The 22,049-nt window shown below is 51.9% G+C and overlaps 1 long non-coding RNA gene across 1 annotated transcript in view; it reads left to right on the forward strand.

Moving 5' to 3' along the window:
- Window positions 1-13,268, forward strand: part of LOC129644685 (uncharacterized) — a 32,884-nt gene extending 19,616 nt beyond the window's left edge. Inside the window, exons 3-4 of the long non-coding RNA XR_008710931.1 lie at window positions 10,073-10,295; window positions 12,080-13,268. This is a non-coding gene — a long non-coding RNA (uncharacterized LOC129644685). The remainder of the gene's footprint in view (window positions 1-10,072; window positions 10,296-12,079) is intronic.
- The last annotated feature ends 8,781 nt before the right edge of the window (window positions 13,269-22,049 follow it).

Genomic DNA, 22,049 nt, shown 5'->3' on the forward strand with positions numbered 1-22,049 from the left:
AGAATCAAATGCTAACCTCTCAGGAACCTGAGCTTATAGATACTTTAATTTTTTTCTTTTTTAAAAAAGAATCTGTCTAAATGTTCTACATTGAAAGTTTTTCAGAGTAAGAAGATCTGTTAAAAGAATAATCGTGCATTTACAAATATTAGTTGACTGGCATTTCACCAGGCATGCTCTTATCAGATCTGTGTTTCAGAGGAGATGAAAGCCATATTTTGGCTTACACGCCCGTGGCCATCTGTGGTTGGTAGGGTTCCCTCTAAATGATGATTCTGGTGATGTTTTAAAAAGGGTCTGTACTGAACCCTTCTTCCCTTAACTTGTCAATAAGAATAAGATTCTACAGAAAACTGATCTTCTTTAATATAGAACTTTTTTTTTTTTAAGACGTCCTTGGGGAATGTTTAGGAAAAGCAAATAGTCTGGCAGGAGGTGTTCTGCTCACTGAGACCAAGCCCAGGAACACTGAGAGAAAATTTACCCTGACGCAGCTTCAAAAACAGAACGAATCCAGTAGACACGTGCATTTAGGTTTTGTCTCAGCTTACTTAAAGCGACAGTGGCTACACCTCTCGGCCTGTTTTGATCCTCTGCTCTCCCTTTGTAGACAGAGGATAAGAACCTCCAGTTGCAGGAGTGCCTGGAGCTGGTAGAGAAGCTGCAGCAGAGGCTGCGGAGGGCAGAGATGCTGCTCGAGGTGGAGGCGGAGCAGGTGCAGAGGGTGGCCGCGCTCTCCAAGGTGCTCTTCTGGGTCCCTGGGGGGCGGGCGCGGGGAGGGCCTGTTCTCCTGCTGTCCCACCGTGCCCCTGCCCATGCTGCTCAGTCCACACAGGAGCGCAGACACGGGGGTTGTGCTGCCCGTCTGAGATGGGAGTGCTCCCTGAGTGTCAGGCAGCCCCTGCTTCTGTGTCATCCCTCCATTAATTTCCCTCCAGTTTTGTCCCGTGTTCTGTGTGTCCCCAGGACGCTTCAGCTCCGTGTCACTGCTGCTCAGAGTTCAGTCAGCCATTGAAAGCCTAGCAGGATAGAGACCTAGAAAACTCCCATTCTCGTTTAAGAGATGCCCAAAATAGCTCTGTAATGAACACAGTTTTAAGTCATTATCCATACACTTGTTGAAGAAGTCCCAGCAGGGCACGTGCAGACCCGGGGCCCCACATCCCACTCGCCATCCCCGGGAGCCCCCGGGTGAGAAGCCGCGTCCCTGGGATGTGGCGCTGCTGGGGGCATCGTCCCCACTGCCAGCCAGCCAGCCACCCCGTCCTTCTGGCAGGAAAGGTGTTACCCCGCGCTGCCAGTGGGCACTGTCTGGACATGGAGAATCGGGCCGGGTCTGTGCTGAAGGGGCTGTCGGAAGCGTTGCGCGGAGCTCAGTGAGCGCCTGAGGGGCCCTCAGGTCGCTGGCAGCCGGCGGTGTTGGGTGCTCGCAGACCCTCCCAGAGCAGGATCACTAACAGCCGCCAGGGGCGCCCTTCTGCCTGTGATCTTCCTCTCCAGGCTTGGTTTCTCCTCTCCCCTGGCATCTCTGCTGTCCGTCCCCGGTCGGCCTTGTAGTCCGACCTTTTGTCTTCCGGAAGCTCTACCACTCAGGAGGCTAAACAGTTGGAACTTCCTTCCCAGCTTAGGAAGGTAGAACGTGTGCCTCGCACTTGCCGCTGCCTGCTGCCCACACTGTCTCGCCACAGGCAGTCCGAGGAGGGAGCACAGCACCCACGTGTGGGACCAGGGGCAGGTGGAGCACGTCTCCTCTCAGGAGCCAGTCACCAGCACCCTCCATGAGTCATGTGTCACACATGAAGCCGCGCAGGCTGCGTGAGCAGGTGTGCGGGCATGCCCCACCCCACCCCACTCCCACCCCCCCCCCGCAAACCCGGGACTGTGGTCCACACAGCATGGCCTGCTTGCTGCCCCTGTGGTCATAGACTGCGTGCTGTCAGGACAGGGTCGTTGGGAGAGGAGCTGATGCTGTTCTTGGCCGACAGGCGGGAGAGAGACAGGGCAGCATCGAGGATGGGCTGCGCCAGATGGAGGCCCAACTGGAGGAGAAGAACAAGGAGCTGCAGCGGGTGCCTGTGCTGATGGGGAGGTGGCATCTGGGCGGGAGACGCGGCTTGGGCGGGGGCCAGCGCTGCCTTTCTCTGTGGCTCCCATCTCTGCCGCCGAGTGTGTACGTGTGTGGCCCCATCTGCTGATCTGGGCACCCACCTCCTTGGAAGCAGGGCCAGAGGTGTTCGCCCATAGGCGGTGGGCAGGGGCCAGGGCGTCCCGACGTTCAAAGAGGCTGCTTGTTGCTCTGACCAGCCAGTCCGGGGAGCTGCTTGGGATACAGGTGGACCTCATGACTGCCCCTCAAACAAACCTGAGGGTGCCAGCCCGGGGCCCATGAAACTGAAGGCATGGCACCCAGGTGTGGAGCCTGCTTGGCTCTGACGTGGCGCCGGAGTCCCACATGCCAAACTGCTGGCCCAGACACGATGTGTGTGAGTAGGATGGCTGCTCCTAGGCAGGAGGATAACCGTAGTTGCGCTGCGACAGAAGGTGCATCAGGAAAGGGTGATGGTGGAGGCTCGCATCACCGAGTCCTGAGAGAGGTTTCCCGGAAAGGTTGGACACACGGCGATACAGACCATCCAGGAAATGGAGTGGGGCGTGGGGATCCTGGGTCCAGCCTCACGTGTCAGTACTGTCCCCACCATATGCCTATGTTCTTGGGCCTGGACTGCAGAGCCTCACAGGCGGGCTCCCAGGGGGCAGTGGTTCTGACTCCCATTGTGAGAGCCGCGGTTAGGCGCCCTCCCCGCTTAGGCAGAGAGCTCAATGTCTCCCGATCAGGGGTGTTCTTCCTTACTTTCAGAACTGCTGCTCAGAGGCTGTTGAGATCAGGATGCTATTTATGACTAAGCCAATTCAAAGTCAACTTTTGTTTTGCTTTAAAAATCTTTGAATGCCGATGCCTTATTGTGGAAGCTGTGACAGGTTTTGTTTCCTTGGGCTCAAAAATCACTGCAGACGGTGACTGCAGCCATGAGATTTAAAAATGCTTGCTCCTTGGAAAGCTATAACAAACATAGACAGCATATTGAAAAGTAGAGATATCACTTTGCTGACAAAGGTCCATATAGTCAAAGCTATGGTTTTTTCAGTAGTCACGTATGGGTATGAGAGTTGGACCATAAAGAAGGCTGAGCACTGAAGAATTGATAATTTCGAATTGTGTTGCTGGAGAAGACTCTGCTTTAACAGAAAATAAACTGTTTTTAAATGTATTACAATGGAAAATTTCAAACATGCACAAAAGTGGATGGAGTAGTATAATAAATACCCATGACCTGTCCCATCAATTAGTCTCAGCAATTTCTAACACAGAGCCGATCTCAAATAGATCATTCTTTTGTCTTCTCTCCATTTTGTTTTTTTAATACAGTAGGTCCTAAAACAGCTTTTTAAACCTTGAAATTGATGCTCATTTTATAAAACACAGACTTGCCAACTTTGTTATTACATTTAAAAATTGCTTGAGGTAATTATTTCCAGTTTTTTAATGTGAATTTTCATATTGGAAAAGACCCTGATGCTGGGAAAGATTGAAGTCAGGAAGAGAGTGGATGACAGAGGATGAGATGGTTGGACGGCATCACCAACTCAATGGACATGAGTTTGAGCAGATGCTTAGCAGAAGTCGAGTTACATTTTCCTTATAGCTAATCCACTGCTGTAACACGTATAGCATTTCTGGTTTTGAACACTGAATGTGTTTGCATTATAGATAGATATAGAGTGTGTGGCCATTATATGTGGTTCAGAATTCTGAGTAGTCCTTTCTGGGATCACCTGAAAGCTGAGACAAAGCATTAGCCTTTCATGTGGACTGTGCTGTGCATCAGAAAGATAATACGAGCCACTGTACGAACACAATCTAAAATTTCCTGAAAACCAACGGGCTACTTGACATCCTTCTTTCACCGCCAGTCTTGAAATCCTCTGTGTGATTTCCACATTGAGCTTTGCACCAGCCTGTCTCACGTGCTCAGGGGCTGCACGAGGCGAGTGACTGCCATGGCCAACAGCACAGAGCTGCCAGGTTGAGTTGAGTGACTCAGAAACTTGGCCCATTTGACTTGTTTTACCCCATGAGGAAGTGAAGTGGACTGTAGAGGAATGAATGTGAGGAATGCAGGTGAGCTCCACAGAGACAGTTTAAAGCAGTGAGAGGAGCAAGGGCAATAGAGTGAGTCGTGTCCCCCTGACCCAAACCCCCACCCCAAGTCCAGCTTCTCTGTACCGACTTCATTGTTGTTAATGGCTTGCCATGTTTCCTCCAGAGAAACCTTTTCTACACCTGAGATGGAACTTCCTTTTCATTATGGTTTATAAGGGTTAATATTGTTCTGAGTGTTTCTATTTGCTAGGGACTCTTAGAGAACATTTTCTCAGAATTAAAATGCTCAGAGTTGATACCTACTAATGTAACCTGTTCTGCACATTTTGGTGCAAGTCATTTTACATCCGGAAAGCAAGCAGTGCAGGCTGTGTCATTTGCTGTTTCGTAGGACCAGCTGATTCTAAACCTGGAAACCCTGAGAGCCGAACTGGACCAGATGAGACTGCGAGGGGCTCCCCTCCACCACGGGTAGGTCGCTCCCCCGGGCAGCTCCCCTCAGCGCTGTCGAGAGTGACAAGGGCCTGTCTGGTGTGTGGACAGTATGACTTGGTGTTGCTTATGGTCGCACCTCAAAGGAGCCTGTAGCTTCGTGGCCAGTGAGAGGGAAGAGACAAGCATCGTTCCTTAGGGTTAAACTTGGTACCATGGAGTGGTAGTCACAGGATTGACAACACTCAAAACCACAGGTAGAGGTTTGGAAGTGGGGGGCCGACCAGTTGATATTTGGGTGTATTCATTTGAGGGGCCTGACAGACTGTGACACTGATGTTTCTGAACAGTCGCAGAAGGTTAATGACCTGTAGTCTTTTTTACGTGAATGGAGACTGACACATGACTTGCCGTTGGCTGCGGTGGGAGGAATCACCTGGCTTGTGAATGAGGAGAGCAGATTACTGAGCATCCTGATTTTTTCTTACTCGTTGTTATAGGGGCAGTAATTCATATTAAGTATTTAAATGTTTCTTTGGCTTCTTCACGGAAAATGGTCACAAGTAAGAGAGAAACTTTAGCAAAGGTTACTAAGTGCTTAACTGGTGACATTCATTCATCTGTAGGAAATTGACTACTGCTTGAATCCTGACTTAGGAGACAGTTTGGAGCCCATACGCATATTTCTGTGTTTGTGTTCTTAGGGGATCCTCGCAGTCCAGGGCCCCCACCTGGCCTTCTTCTAGAGAAAAGGAGATGTCATTTGAGACAAAGGCAGAGCCAGAAACTGGTCCTGTGTCCAAAACCATGGCAGGTGGAGTTCAAGGAGAGCATGTGCCCTGCAGAACGGGAGGGGATGTGGCCGGACTTGGTAACAGAGCTCCTCCAGGGTGAGGGGCTGGTGCTGTCAGAGGTGGGGAACCCCTGATCTCAGGGTGGACGAGGTGAGTGTGAGGAGGACTGTGTAGACAGTGGAGGAAGAGGAGGTGGACACCGCCACCTGCTCTTGGGGGTTTTTTGATGATGAGGAGGGCCCTGGTGCCAGGACCCGAGGCCTGGCACAATTGGGGGGTTCAGATGGAGAAGCCTGGGGCCTGGTCACCAGTCCCCTGTGTGTCAGTGAGAGTGAGAGACAAGAAGAGGAAGCAGCCGTGGGGCAGGAGGGGCTGCTGTGCTCTGAAGACAGTGGCCCACAGCGGCTGGTATGAGGGAGGGGTGTCTCCAGGCGGCAGCTCTCGAGGGGTCACGGCAGTGACTTAGCAGCACAGGTGGGGCCTCAAAGTGGGGCTTGCGGGCAGTGTGGGCTGGGTGGGGGGCACTATGCTGGCTCAGGAGGGAGGGAGTGGGGACTGAAAACCTGGCTCACAGGCAGGGCAGGCACAGCGTATTTTGTGGGACCTCCCAGAGGAATTGGTCACCTTGTCTCTGAGACCTTCTCCCGGAGGAAAGAGCTTCAGGTGAGGAGGGAGAGAGAGATGGAGGCTGCACCCCGCGAGGGGACTGGGAGGTGATGGTTGGGGGGCAACCCAACCCAGAGGCCTCTGTGGCCCTCAGAGGACCCTTGAGGGAACGCAGTCCACAGAGGGACTGTGTTGTACCCAGTTCCCAAGTGTGCTCTGGCCCCAGGCCCTTGGGTGGAAGTGGAGCAGAGAAGGGAGCAGTTCTGTCAGCAGGGAGGGGAGATGGGAGTAAAGACAGGTGTGGCTCCGGGAGATTCCAGACTTCCATCTCCTGTGCAGCACAGTGTTCCTTGCAAAACCATCGAGCAGAGCAGTGTGTGACCCTGAGCAGGCTGAGCTGGTGGTTGGCCCTGGCCTCTCTGCAGACGTATGGGGTGTCCTGTCCTCAGAGGAGGGCCCTGTCTCCCAGGTTAAGGGACTCCTGCATGTGAAGGCGCCACCCTCTTCCCAGAGACAAGACTGAGCAGAGCCCGGGCAGTCCTGCAGTGCAGGTGGCTCACATTCAAGGCGGGGCCGCCCTGCCTCTCAGCAGGCCCCTGCTGAGTGAGCTCCTGGCACCGGCAGGCCCAGGCCTTAGTGCTCAGGGCCTGAGCATCTGTGCTGGGCCTTGTTCAACCCAGAGTCAGGTGACATGCTCACCTCTGCTTTAATGGGAGACACCAATGGTGCTCAGCTCCGAGCTATGGGTCCGAGGCCTTTCTGCTGAGGGTTGTCTGAGGCACCTTTAAAAACACTGAGAGTGGTGCAGACAGTGTTCCAGGCAGACCGGTGATTGTGATCCACGGACTTCACGCAGGAGAGGGAGGTCAGAGCAGACGCGGGCTGAAGGGGAGGTGGGGTGCTAAGTGGAAAGCAGAGCAGGTGCGGGCCCCGCCCTAGGACCTGAGAGTGGGCTCCAGGGGGGCCCTGGACGCCCCAACCCCAGACAGCCAATCCTGTCCTACTCAGCTCCACACCCTCGTGTCAGCACTGCCTTCCCTACATACGGGAGTTTTCCAGCTGCTGGGGATGAGCCCTGAGAGTCTGCGGAGCAGCGGGCAGCCTGTTGCTGTTGGAGCCGGGAGGGCAGTGCCCTCCCGGGGGCCCTTTTGCTGTGAAATTGCCGATCTTCCAAATGGACAGGCTCTGGCTCAACTGACAGAGTGAGCTCTCTATTCTTCTAACAGCGCTCTTCTTCCCCATGTGTTTCAGCCGACCCCACTTGGGCAGCGCCCCAGACCTCAGGTTCCCTATGGCGGACCGGCCGGCAGACTACTTGGGCAATGGGGCAGTGCTGCGGTGTCCCCAGAAAGGCCAGCTGGCAGTGCTGCGCAAAGAGCCATCCGAGGCAAGGACCCCGCCGCCCCCTTCCCGTCCCTGGTGGGCACCTTGTGAGGCACCTGCCCCCTCACACTGTGGTACTGAGGTGGGTTTGGAGCAAAGCACTGATAGATCGCTGTACATCTTCCCATTTTCCTTTTTCTGGCTAAGAGTTTACTTTTAAGGCATGCTTTTTTTTTTTCTTAAAATAACCAATATGGATAACTTGTGGCCTACTGTGAGGCCCAGCATGGTACTAATTAGCACAGTTTTGAAATCGTCCTATGAGTAAATGGATACACATATCCATCAGCTTATAGTGAGAAGAATTCTCATTGGAAGTTTTAGGGCCTTTATATTTTCACCTCATTCATGGCATGTATTTTTTCATATATGTGTGTGTTTTGAGCTTCCATATTCAGTGAGCAGTTAGTTTGGGCCAGACATGGTCAGAAGTGGGACTCCAGCAGTGAATTAAAAACCGTGTGTGTTCTTTATCCACTGCTACATAACGCATCACGGCAAAGCTTAGTGACTTCCTGTGAGCAGCTCACAGTCCACAGTGCCTGTGCATTGTAGCAGGCGGGCCTGGTTCAGGGCCTCCTGAGGGCACAGACACGGGAAGGCCCCCCAGGGCTAGATCGCAGGCTTTCAGACTCACCTGGCTGCTGGGGACAGGCCCAGGTCCCTGCCATGTGGCTTTCCCATGGCCTGGCTTTCCTCGGAACACCCTCTTGAGAGAGAGAGCACGGGGTTTAGCCCGGGGCCTTTCACGCCCCAGTCTCAAGGCCACACACCTTCACTTCTGTTTGCAAGAGTGAGCTGCGAAGTCCTGCCTTGCTCAGGGGCTGAGCAGGAGTTGCCCCTTCTGCCTCTTGAAGGGAGGAGGATGGAAGAATTTGTGGACCCCTTTCTAAACCCGTGCAGCCTGTCGAACAGTAATGAGCAGGGAAAGGAAACCAGAGTGCCTGAGTTGTCCAAGGAGGAGGGGACGATCGTGTGTGAACAGGGTGGCCAGTGAGGTGACACCAGGAGGGTGACCTTGAACCAGAGACCCGGAGGCAGGAAGAGAAGTAGCCACTCGGAGATAGAAAAAGGGTTGTGTCAACCAGCGGGGACAAGGGAGAGAGCGGGCTGCATCAGGGAGGAGCCCGGGCTCAGGCCTGAGCAGCTCGAGGCCAGAGACTGTTTCCTGAGGTGAGGAGGGCTGCTGGGGCGGGGGCCTAAGAGCCGAACCTCAACCCTGTTGAGGTGGATGAGCCCATGGGGTGTCCCAGGGACGTGTCAGGAGAGCAGCTGAGTGTTCCGGCCTGCATCCGGGAGAGGACTCATTCAGCTCAGGGTGGACTTGGGGTCGTGGGCATACAGATGGCATTTAAAGCCACGAGCATGGTAAAGTCACCAGGCGGGTGCTGGTGGAGAGAGATGGGGTGCAAAGGTAGAGCTGTGGGGCACCCCGCATTCCAAGGTTGAGAAGGGGCACAAAGGACTGAGGAATAACCACAGGAGGGGGCAGGGCCTGGAGCCCAGGGAGAGACATGCTGGGGGGGGTTGTGGGGGAGGGCAAGGAGGGGAGGGGGCTTGGTAACATGGGTTCCTGGAGCCCCCGGGGAGCTGCCCTGCAGGGCGGGGCACACCGCCTTCTGGCAGAGAGCTGGAGACCAGGCAGGGAGGGGGACCATAGAGGCCGCTCCCAGGGAGCTTTCAGAGACCCTCATGGGTGCTGCAGGGAGCCCTGAAGGAGGAATATGCTGGTTCCCCTTGTGCAATTGGAAGGCGAGAGAAGGGAGAGGACATGCTGACTGGGCTGATGGGGGTGAACCCATAGGCAGCTGGTTTGCTGGAGTGGAGCAGGAATGATGGCAGGTGGTCCTGGAGCCAGCGAAGTGGGTAGCCCAGCCCTGGGGCGGGGTCGTGATGAAGACAGGAGGCGAGGGCACTGGCCACGCGGGACAGAGAGCCAGCAAGCCAGCACCTCAAGGCTGCCCCTCAGTTCCTTTGAGGTCATGTCTGGGAAAGAAGGCAGGACCTGGGTGACAGTGTGGCAGGGGGGAGGTTTGCAGAGAGAAAGGTGTGACGTGTGAGAGTGGGAGGGCGGCACGGGGCCCCGCGGGCAGTCTCCCGTGTGTCTCTGATGACAGAGCCACCCTTGCGGTGCGAGGGGCCATCCCCCAGAACAGCCCGAGGGCCTGTGCCCCAAGAGGAGAGCCGCGGTGGGGGGGCTGGCCCTCCTGTCTCCTGGCTGCCCCTGCTCGCTCCTGTCTGTGGGTGTTCAGACCAGCCTGGGAAACAGAGGGCTGGGGGCCTGCAAGGATGGCACTCTCCGGTGAACTGGTACCAGTATGACCGCTGATAGGGACCCAGCGGCTGCCGAGCTGAAGGGTTCTTTTTTCTTATTTTCCTCCAGCCTGGCTGATGGAGGCATGGATGTATTTTTGTAATTTTCAGTTTCTGTCTCTGACTCCATCAGCCCACCCTTGTGAATAACCTCATAGGATTGCCTGCCGTCCACGTTGAGACCTGAGTGTCACCAGGCCATCTAGGAACTGGATTCTCCCCCTGCCCGTTTCTTCAGTCCTGCTCGCTTAAGAGATGGCAGTGTCTCATGAGCCTGGCCCATTTATCCACAGTCAGGGCTTCCATGTAAAATTGGGTTCAGTTCCGATAGACTTGAGCTGCCCTGAATGTCGCTGATGAGACGTGGTCCTCTCGTGCCCAGGTGCAGACCCTGAAGGAGCAGAACTGGGAGCCACGCAGCAAGCCGGTGTGCTGGCCGACGTGGCCCAGGTGTTCGAGAGTGATGAGGGCATGTCTGACAGCGAGGGCGACAGGGTCACCCTCTTCAGCTCGGCCACTCAGCTGTCGCCCAGAGGGCAGGCCAATGCCAAGACTCTGACTGTGATGCTGCAGGAGCAGCTGGACGCCATCAACGAAGAGATCCGGTGGGTGATCCCGAACTCAGCTCCCCAGAAACTCGGTTTCTCTGAGGAGCTGTCTTCTCCTAGGGACGTCTGAGTGTTCCATAGTAAGAAACCTGACCTCAGGTCTGCTTCAAGAATTTTCAGTTTTGAGATTGCCCTTGATTATAGAGCTCGGTCAGCCGGGGCGTTCTGTCCACAGTGTGGTGTCAGCACTCTGTGGGTGGCGTTGTGGGGTGTCCCCCCTCAGCTCTGAGCCCCAAGGTGAGTGAGGTGCCAAGGCGGTGTCCCCTGCAGCCCATGCACCCTCCTGTGTCCCTCGGAGCCCCCCACGTTCTGGTGAAAAGCCACCTGGTGAAAGCTGGGGTTTTGGGGTTGGCAAATTCCCACTCAGATCTACATTTTCCTTTTTAACTTAATACAGTGTGAAGATGGGCTTGTTGTAAGACAGTGGTCCAAGGACATGTGTTTGAGTTTTTCTCATCTCATCAGTATATTTAAGATGTTTTCTTTAGACACCGTCTTGGCAGTTATAACAATTTACAAAACGGGATAGAATCCAAAGGCCTGCCTTGTGGTGAGCAGGGGACCTTGGGTCTGGGTGCAGCCGGGTGGCTGGGGGCCCCGAGGCCTGCCTGGTGCCCACCCGCACAGCTATGCCCATGTCCCGAGTCCACGTTCGGAGTGGCCGCAGGCCGGTGGCCCTGCACAGGACCAGGCAGAGCTGCTGCTCAGACTGTTCTCGTCACGTCAGCCCAGGCTGAGGTGCCCGTTCCTGTCGGCCGAGCGCAGGGGTCTGGGGGAAAAGCAGGGGGTGAACGGGACAGCCAGCAAACGCAGGTGGTGCTGCCTGCCCATTTGACGCCGAGACAGACAGCTTTGTGGGCCGTGTTTGAGCACAAATGAGCTCAGAAAGATGGTCTTTCTGCATCCCCACAAGAAATATGGAATGGTTATATATTAATATTTTTATGTTCACAGCAATTTGTCAGTAAAAGTGATTTTTCCTTATGCGACAAGTTGACTTGATGTAAATGGTAAATTCTGTCCATCAACTTGTTATCAACAGTGAAAAACTTTCAAGATGTATAAGTAGAAGTGAAGCTGGAGAGTTTACTTCCTGTAAGAATCTTGTATTTTAATTTGAAAATAATTTTATTTGCATAATCATGTATTTAAACTGCTATATAAAATCATCCATAACACATTAGGGGAGAAGAGCAGAAACTGTGAATCCTAGGTTAATGCAGCACATTGACATGAATCCAGAAACTTACACAAAGCTGGTGGAGAACTTTATCAAGTGATGCGTTTGTACATATACAACCTTAAAAAAAAAAAAAAAAAAAAAGATCAACTTAGTACTTCATCTGGTCTGGAGACTTGTGTTTAGAAACTCCAGCTTGTTCGTGAATTGCTGTTTTGATTGTACAGAGTTCCCGATTCCCAGTGGAAAAAACTTGGGGCACTGACGTGCATCTCTGCCCTGAGAGCAGGGGAGGTAAAGGTTGTCAACTTGAGGTATCTCCTCACAGGAAGAGAGTCGCCACCAGGGCCCCTTCAGAATGTTAGAGTAAATAAGTGAAATCAAGCGTAAATGATCAGGGCCAGTTTGTAAGACTCAATGCTAAGTTATTCTAAGTTTGAGAATATTCAAAAGAGGAAAAGTAGAACCTTTTGGCTGAGATGTTAATTGAGCAACTGTTTCTGGAATTTGCTAATCGTGACACAGAATGCCAGCCCAAATTTGTTGTCCAGACACGTTCCTCTGATGACAGAGGCAGGTGACGGGTTTTATTCTATTTTAGGTTGATCAAAGAAGAGAAGGAGAACATGGAGCAGCGGGCCGAGGAGACTGAGAGCAGGGAGGGCAGGGGGAGCTTAGGCAGCCTCCGTCGTTTTAAATCAGTGAGCTTCCTCAACCTGCTTCCTGCCTCCTCGCATGCCGGCTCCTGCCTGCCCCTCAGTGGGCTCCAAGCCCCAAAGGAGGCAGCACAGCCCAGCCCAGGAGGGAGACCAGCTGGGCATCATGATTCTGGTATGTTCTGCCTCCTCCCTGCCGCATCCTTCCCCGGGGACACTGATTTTCTTTTCTTTGTTTTTTTGGTTTTTCTCTTTTTACCCAGAAGAAAATCAGGTACATTTGCTATGCTCAGAAGTCTAAAAAATTTTTTTAACTGCCTAGTCTTTAATCATTCCACAATGGCACAGTGACAAATTAGTCTTGATATTTGGACCACTACTTTGCACGTCATCATGAACTCAGCCAGAGCCTGCCTCTGTAACGTTGGGCCTGGCCTGTGCTGGGCACAGCAGCTGCAGGGAAGATTCTGTTCTCAGGGAGCAGACAGCTTCGTGAAAGTAACCATAGGCAGCTCTCATGGCGTGGGAAAGCCATGCAGCACATTTTCCATTGGGGATGCCTGGCTGCAGGGTGCAGGGTATGCGGTGGGAACAAAACCAAGAATCTACACTGGTCTGCTTGCTGATGGACCTGGCCGTGTGCTCAGGCCAGCTCTGCGTGTGAAACCAGGTTAAAAGCCCAGTGCCCCAGGGCCCCAGGGAAGACGTCAGGCTGCCTCACTTTTCCAAATCTAAAACTGGGATGACGACCTAGGGCTTTTGGTGACAGAGTGTGTGGCTCTAAAGCACATGTTCCAGCTTTCTTGCATGTTTAGCTTAGGTTTTGTGAATGCATTGCTTTTTACCCCCATGAAATCACGTCTACAACATTCTGCTTTGTAACTGGACTTGTATTATCTCTTTTTTCTGTTACCACCCATTTCATGTTAGCTGCATTGTTAGTCAGCTTATAATTAAATTAACCGTGAATCATTTTAGCGGCCTGTGAAGTAGTAACTAGTCCATTTTGTGGTCTTTTGACACACTGTTTTTATAATTTGCATCATTGGCTAATTAGTTGATATTTAAAATTCTTTGACAATTTCTCTGCGGTTTCATGCTTGATTTCTTTCTGGATATTTGTTAAAGAACAGTTCTGTATGTTTTCCTTGCTATTGGAGTTCTCTGATGGTGTGTCTGCTTTCATCATTGGTTTTGACTTCCTGTCTCATCCTGTTTTCTGCTTAGTCGTCGTCAATCCAGACCACCCCCCCCCCCAGCCCCCGAGGCTGTAGTTTACCCATCCATATCACCTCCCCCATCCCTCTACTTGCTCTCATCATAGCACTGCTGTGGTCCACAGCTTGTGTCCCCTTAGTCAGGTTTGTGCTTTGTCTTCATGTCTCATTAAATGATGTTTTTCCCCCATAGCAGTAAGTTGAATTGGTGTATCACTATGCAGTTACAAGAGAAGGCAATGGCAACCCACTCCAGTACTCTTGCCTGGAAAATCCCATGGACGGAGGAACCTGGTAGGCTGCAGTCCTTGGGGTCGCACAGAGTCGGACACGACTGAAGCGACTTAGCAGCAGCAGCACGCAGTTATAAGCATAATGTAGATGGATCCTAAACTACATATCATGTGTAATTCATAAATGAGATTGTGCTTACATAAAGAAATGATCCTCTTAAGTGTAGAATTGATGGACTTTTAGATATGCAGATGACACCATCCTTATGGCAGAAAGTGAAGAGGAACTAAAAAGCCTCTTGATAAAAGTGAAAGAGGAGAGTGAAAAAGTTGGCTTAAAGCTCACCATTCAGAAAACTAAGATCATAGCATCTGGTCCCATCACTTCATGGGAAATAGATGGGGAAACAGTGTCAGACTTTATTTTTTGGGACTCCAAAATCACTGCAGATGGTGACTGCAGCCATGAAATTAAAAGATGCTTACTCCTTGGAAGGAAAGTTATGACCAACCTAGATAGCATATTAAAAAGCAGAGACATTACTTTGCCAACAAAGGTCCATCTAGTCAAGGCTATGGTTTTTCCAGTTGTCATGTATGGATATGAAAGTTGGACTGTGAAGAAAGCTGAGTGACGAAGAATTGATGCTTTTGAGCTGTGGTGTTGGAGAAGACTCTTGAGAGTGAGTCCCTTGGACTGCAAGGAGATGCAACCAGTCCATTCTAAAGGAGATCAGTCCTGGGTGTTCATTTGAAGGACTGATGCTAAAGCTGAAACTCCAGTACTTTGGCCACCTCATGTGAAGAGTTGACTCTTTGGAAAAGACTCTGATGCTGGGAGGGATTGGGGGCAGGAGGAGAAGGAGACGACAGAGGATGAGATGGCTGGATGGCATCACCGACTCAATGGACATAAGTTTGGTTGAACTCCGAGAGTTGGTGATGGACAGGGGGGCCTGGCGTGCTGTGATTCATGGGGTCACAAAGAGTCAGACACGACTGAGACACTGAACTGAACTGAACTCACACAATATCCTTTCTGTGTTGGTGCTTGTATTTAAGACTGTAAATCTCATCAGCTTTTGCACAGTTAATGTGTCTATTAGACTCATTAAAAAAGTATCTTCTATGGTTAATAAGCACCTGCTATTACGCTAGCTTTCATTCTTACATATTTTACAGGGAACTTGCTTTAATGAATTTATTTTGAGAAGTTTTAAATCAAATTCTATGTCAGGATTTTACATTAATGTCCAATAGGTGGTTAGATTTGTTCAATGTTAAAATAGGTATTATGGTAACTTCCTCCTCAGTTAAATTACTAATTTAAAGTATAACATGTTTTTTATTAAGAGAAACTAACTTATAGAGAAATTTGGCTGAGAATAGACAACTGTTAAGGCCCTTTGTTGTACAGAATGCTGTGCTTTAATAAATCATGATGTTGTAATAGAATGGTATCTTCCTGAGTAATAATTTATAGTGTTTCTCTAGTAAATCTTGAATAGCTTACTTAACTTCTGTGGTCAAAAAAAATGTTCTGTTTCCAGTCACATGTTCTCTAAATCTTCATGTCACTTACATGTTTGCCCTCATTTTTGCTTTACTGTATTTGCCTATACGGATTCTTGAAATTTTAGCTTCAAAGTCGCAATAAATCTGGTTTCTCTTCATTTCTTTGCATGTATCTATCAGCCTAGTGATTTAAGGAAGCAGCGTCGAAAGGTAAACTATTTAGTAATTTAGCAGGCCTTTGTTTCTCTGTGAAGTATTAAAGAGTCCTTGTCGTTTAACGTGAATGAACACTGTGTGGTTATGTCCTGGTGAATAATTGACGTTTTAATGGAAGTAATGAAACTCACCCACCACTTAAAATGTGCTGATGGTTCTGTTGGAAATAGGTCATTCGTTGGGACAATTGTAAGTTTGCCTTTCTCCCACTTGTTTGCCTTCTGATCATCTCATGCTTGTTTATAATAGACATCATATTATTTATTATTTTTAAAATTTTCTTTACTTATGTTTTTGGCCATGCTGCACAGCTTATGCGATCTTAGATCCCCAACCAGGTATCAGACCAGTGTCCTGGCAGTGAAAGTGCCAAGTCTTAACCTCTGGACCACCATGGAATTTCCGCTTAGTGTTTTCTTTTAAGAAATGACTGAATCAGAGCCATAGATGTTAGATTTGTGGGAAGCCAATTTAATGATGGTGGGTAGCAATGTGCAGGAGACTCTGTGCACCAGACACGTGCTTTCCGAGTCTGTCATCTCATCCTCAGGTGAGGTCCAGGCTGCTGCTATCCCCATTCAGCAGACATAGACACTGAGGCTTAGCAAGGCCAGGCACCCTACCCAGGCTCTCACACCCAGCAGCGCGGTGTGGACTTGTCTGATCAGAGCCTGGACACTTAACCATGGTGCCATCCAGCCCGCTTTCCTCCAGAGGCTCTCGTGTCCATCACAGCATCCCTGATGGAGGGAGCATCAGGAGGGAGCCTGCTGCCTCTCCCCTCGGGTCACTTGGGTGAGCCCCTGTTGTTGGAGTCCAATGTCCCAAGGGCTGGCCTTCCTTGTCCCTCTCCTGCTCCCAGCCCGCTGACTGAGCACTCCTGGGCCTTCCCACAGGACTGGGGCGGCCACCCTCCAGTTCAGGCAGCTCAGTGCCCGGGAGCCCTTCTGCTGGGCACAGCAGAGCAGTGCCGTCCCCCTGGAGTTGGTGACCTGGGTGTGCCACTCACCTGCTCTGTAGTCTGCTTTGCCCTCCTGTTCAGTGAGGACACGGCACTGCCCTTCCTAGCCACATGTGGCACCAGTGGGGTGGCTCTCATCCTGGGGGAGGGCAGCCAGGCTGCAGACCCAGAGGCCTTCCTCAGGAGGAGGCCCGGGGGAAGGGGCTGGCGTGGGCCCTGACTCTGAGGCAGGTGTTTGTCTCCACTGAGTCCATAGTCAACCCATGTGTGTCACTTCCCTGCTCTGTTCATTGTTGTTTTCTGATTTTTATAAATGTTTATTTTAACTTGAATTTGAGATTGATCCCTGTTCAGTTCCATGTGGATAATTTCTAGCCTTTGTAGCCTTCTGTTGTGTGAGGGTTCTTGTTAGAGCTCAGGGCAGGGTGCCCAGTTTATCCAGCTGCTGTTAAATGAGTTCAGCTGTATTTTACACTAAGTCACTTTGTTGTCCCCAAGCTCCTGTGGGGCTGCACGGGATCAGTATTCTTTACAGAATCCCACTAAAAAGGCACAGGTTAGTTGGTTAAAACTATGCACTAATTGTTTATAAAAATACATGCCATGCATGTCTCCTAAAACCTCTCGTGGTTTAACCACACACCGAAATGTATCAGTAAGACCTGTCTGGACCCTGTGGGGTTAATCTGTTCCCCACACTGTCTTTCCTTTCCTCACACCCAGGACCAGGGGAAACTCTGGGAGTCCAAGAGAGATCATCTTCTTTTTTTTTTTTTTAATTAGTTTATTTTTAACTGAAAGATAATTGCTTTACAGAATTTTCTTTTCTGTCAAACCTCAACATGAATCAGCCATAGGTACCCATATATCTCCTCCCTTTTGAACCTCCCACCACTCTAGGGTGATACAAGATCATCTCTTAGTAAGGACCTGGGGGGGCCTTATGGAAACCACTGTGAACGAATGACACTCGAACTGCGTGTAAGTACTTCAGTGGGTAGCCCCCAGTCTGTATGTTACCGAGAAATACGATCCAGGCACATGGTGTTTGCGTGGAGGGGTTAGGTACCTTTTCTGTGTTTCTCTTGTTGTCATGGTTTCCAGTAACCTGCATCATCACTCCAAATGATCTAGGGTGGTGGCACAAGCTGTGTCTTTTTCTCCTTCAAACAGAAATGTCTGGATGCTTTGCTGAGAGGTTTCGTACTCTAGCTGTGGTGCTTCTGAGCAGCATCTGGCGATGAGCACAGTCCTTTCATCAGGGCAGTTCATGCCATGCAGGGTTCATGGTGCCAGCGTCACTCTGCTGTCCTGTCCTGCCCGGCGGGGCCATCTGGTCACTGGATTCCAGGGAGGGTGGAGCCCAGCTGCAGGGAGGCTCCCATCCAGGGTCTCTGCACTCAGTCAGATGCTCTCGCTGCTCCATAGCCCTGCTTCTCTTGAACAACACAGTCCTTTAAGATGGCATTAAGCTAGAACAAGGGTTTTTTTTTTGTACTTGGGGGAAAGCATAGCTAATAGATTTTCAAATAAGTTTCTGGTTATAATGTAAAGCCTGTGTGATTGCCTTTTTCAAAACAGTCTATTGTTAGCCAGTTGTACACTTACCTCACTCCCTCAGCTGCCAGCTTTATGGGAAGAGGTAGGAGATGACAAGACCACCATCAAATGTGAAACCTCACCCCCCGCCTCGCCACGGTCCCTTCGGCTGGACCGCCTGCACACGGGGGCGCTGCACACAGCCACCCCCGAGGACATCAGGGACGCCCGCAAGTAAGTGGCCTGTGTGCGTGTCATCAGTTTCAGGAGCCCTGTGCCTCTTGTCTTGAAAGAGTTGCAAGGATGATTTTAAAGGAATACCACTGGGTTCAGTGCCTGTGTTTAGTGGTGAACTTCAGGTGCTGGGGAAGAAGAGCTCAGTGACCTCAGTGATTTTAGAAAACGTCCATCTCTACAGATTGACTCCTGTGGGAGCTTTCTTCCTGCCCTTGGTAGAGGTCTGCCTGGCCTGGGGCACGTTCCTGATGGTGATGGCCCCGTGCATCTTGGGTTCGCTCTTGAGGGTCCCTCCCTTTTCCGCAGGGGTCTCCTCTCAGGAGACTCTGTCCCCTCCTGTGACTGACACTGTCCTCATTCAGACCACCACCTGCTGAGCTCCCGTCCTGAGCCAGGCAGCCCTCGATGGAGGGCACGTGTGGTCACCTGACCAGCAGACCTCCATGGTGACCGTTGCTCTCCTGCCATGGCCGGGGACGGACACCCTGCAGGAGGCGGGGGGAACTGCCCAGAGCTGGGGAGCTGCCTCCTCCTGGAGTGTCGTCACTTGCTGAGCAGCAACCCTGAGGGAGGGTCGGAGTGCCCTCTGCACTAGCTGGCGTGGAGTCAAGCCTTCCTCGGGGGAGAGCTTGAGGCAGAGAATCTCAGCTTCCTGGCGTGGTTGTCTGAGGCCGGGAGCCTGCATTGCTCGTGTGGAGTGTGGTTGGTGAAGGAGACTCCACTGTCAGCTGCGAGGTTGAGGCGTGGGTGTTGCTGGGTGCCCGTTTCTATCAGTAGCTCTTGTGGAGGGGTGTGTGTTTGCACGAGGGTGCCAGTTAAAGGTCGTTTTCTCTCCCCAAAGCTCGACAGGCTTTCAGGACAGCACCGGGAACAACCCCAGCAGCAGCACCAGCAGGCAGGACTCGCTGCACAAAGCCCCGAATAAGAAGGGCATCAAGTCCTCCATCAGCCACTTGTTTCACAAGAAGGAAAAGGGCGGGCCTGAACACCCTGGCAAGGAGGCGTTAGGACCAGGTGGGTGCTTCACCGTTCAGAGGGAGGAGGGCCTGCAGGCATGTCCCTTCTGGGTCTCCCCCACTGTCCCCACGAGGCTCCTGTCACTCACGCTGGGGATCCTCCTGGGAGCAGGAGTGGAGGAGGCATCTGTCTTCTCAATGGGTCTGAGATGATCGGATGAGTTAATGGGTGGATGGATGGATTGATTAGTGACTGGTGGTTGGATGAACAGATGGCTGGCTGAATGGGTGGATGAGCGGAGCATGGAATGAATAAAGCAGATGATTGTACTCCAATGCTAGAAACATATTCTACGAAATTGATTGAGTAGGAGCTGGGCAAAGATTGTTTCCTCCAGAACAGTGACAAGTGTTTGGAAACGGCCTAAGTGCTCATCAGTGAAGGGTGAGGTACAATCTGTAGACACCCCACAAGGAACAGCCCGCCCTCCTTCCTGCCACCTTCCCCATCCTGAGGAGCTCATCAGGGGTTCTGCCTATGCCCCCCACCCCACCCCACAGCCACACAGGTCCTCCTGGGGTCCCCTCATCATACAGGGTTATCATCAGGCCCCCATCTCACTCAGCTTCCTCTCCTTGAGGACAGCATATGTTCCTGACTCTTCAGCCACAAATTTGCTGAGTGTCTTGTTTGTGCTGGGTGTGGGATTTACAGGGGTAAGTAAAGCAGATGTGGTCTGGAGCACAGTCAAGTGACAAGACAGAAAAAGGAGCAGGTTATTAAATTCTATCCATGTTATTAATAAGTACAACGCTGAGATGGATGGTGCCTTGATTGTATACCAGATGCTGTGTGTGCCCCTTACCAAGCAGGTGCTGCCCCCTCCCGATTTACAGAGGAGGACACAGTGATGGTCACGTGGTCAGGGAGTGGTGAGGGCAGGTTCACACCCATCCAGTGGGACCAGGCACTTTGCTGAGCCCCAGCCACCTCTCCTGGATGCAACAGGAATGAGATGGTTCTATGGCATGATGATTGCTGCAGTCCACGGAGTGGCAAAGAGTCGGACACAACTGAGCGACTGAACTAAAACCTGAGTGTGTGCTAACCTGCTTCAGTCGTGTCTGACTCTGCGACCCCAGGGACTGTAGCCCACTAGCTCCTCTGTCCATGGGATTCTCCAGGCAAGAAGACTGGTGTGGGTTGCCAGGCCCTCCTCCAGGGCATCTTCTCGACCCAGGGATCGAACCTACACCTCTCCTTATCTCTTGCATTGGCAGGCAGGATCTTTACCCCTAGTGCCACCTGGAAAGCCCCAGTGAACGCTGACAACTACAAATGCAGGAAATAAGGGCTGCTCCTAAGTTAAACTGGAAGAGCAGCACGCACAGCTTGTAAAGAGGAAAACACACGATGAGCGACAACAGTGCCGACAGAAACAAGGGATGCGTTCACCCACATAAAGAAAATATCTGTGCCATTCGGAAGAGGAGCCCATCAGCCTTTGGAGGGACAGTTGGAACCAGAATGAAAACCGAGGCCATGGTCAGCAGTGCCCACCACATGGCCTGGGTGGCATGCTGTCACTCACCAGATTTCCTGCGTCCCCAGAGCTGCTGGCGGTAACATGTCTGAGTGCCAGGCCGGGCAGCATCCCTGTGTGAGCTAAGGCATCACTGCTCTCCTTCCAGTGCTGCTGCAGGGCCCTCTGTGGGCGGTCACCCTCATCCCCTGCCCTGCCACCCGCTGGGGCTCGGCTCTCCCCCTGGGATATTTTTGGGCCTTGAGCTTGGGTGTTCCCAGCCCTCTGCCACACTGGACTGGGACACAACTCAGGACTTGGGCTTGAGATATCAAGGAGACCGTGTATCTGGAAGGACACTGTCCTGGGGCCTGTGAGAGAGCAGGAGAGCAAAGCCCCCATGGGGAGGAAGCAGAGCTGGGGAACGTGCCCACAGCCTCCACTGCCTCCTGCACAAGTGCCTTTTCTTTGTCTCTCCTTGACCTGAAACAAACCCCAGCTGCTGCTGCCCTGTAGGTGATTCCTAAAGATGCACCTCCTGCCAGAGCTATTGTCCTGCTGCTCTGGGGCTGCCTGAGTGTGCTCAGGAGCGTCAGACAAGTAGGGCTGCCACACCTCATACTGGAGGCGGGGGGCCTGATACTGGGGAAGGGTTGGGGGGTAGGGGAGGGTCTGAGGGTTGGGGAGGGCCTGATGCTGGACTAGGGTCTGATGATGGTGGGCAGCCTGCTCCCAGATGTACATGGAGTTGAGGATAAATCTCTACGAGAAATCTCTTTTTCATACTTTGCTGACCACCTTGCTATGTTCTTTTTAACTTAAGGATAATTTTGTTCAATATCGGTTGATTTCTGCCATACATCAACATGAATTAGCCATAGACGTATGTCCTGTCCCTCTTGAATCTCCCTCCCACCTCCCCTTGCTACATACTTGTTTCTATGGATATATGAATAATAAAGACTATTGACTAAAATAACATGAAAAGCTCCCACACACAAGTGTGCACACACACACTCCCTAGTGCATCATTTGGATCCGGGTCAGGGTTGCCCTCAGCCACCCCGCCTAGGACCAACGGCGAGCCTCAATACCTGCACTTTGTTCCCACCCTTGGCCCGCTGCCTGCGCCTCAGCAGCACAGGGGCCCTGTCCCCACAGATGCTGAGGTGATGGAGCCTCTTGTCTCCAGAGCCAAGGGCATGAACACACCGTCGGTCGTCCTTTGAGGACACCTATGCTTCCGCTTTCTGGCCTTTCCATTGTATCCATCCGTTTCACTTAACAGAATGTCCATGTGATGACACGGGCTGCCATTACCAGCTCTAGTCTGTTCTCAGTGGGAGTAGGAGGGCTTCTGGGACCCACAGCGGCAGGCCTGTGTGCATGTGTGTGGGGCCTGCGGGGTGGGCTCAGGGTGGTAGAGGTATCAGAGCCCTCCCACCATGGGCCTCTCCAGGCCCAGCCACGCTCGAAGAGCCAGGCTTCCCCTATCCCATTCACAGCTCAGGGCCACGC

The sequence above is a fragment of the Bubalus kerabau genome, chromosome 2 (assembly GCF_029407905.1).
Source record: "Bubalus kerabau isolate K-KA32 ecotype Philippines breed swamp buffalo chromosome 2, PCC_UOA_SB_1v2, whole genome shotgun sequence".
In the NCBI taxonomy this organism is placed as follows: Eukaryota; Metazoa; Chordata; class Mammalia; order Artiodactyla; family Bovidae; genus Bubalus; species Bubalus kerabau.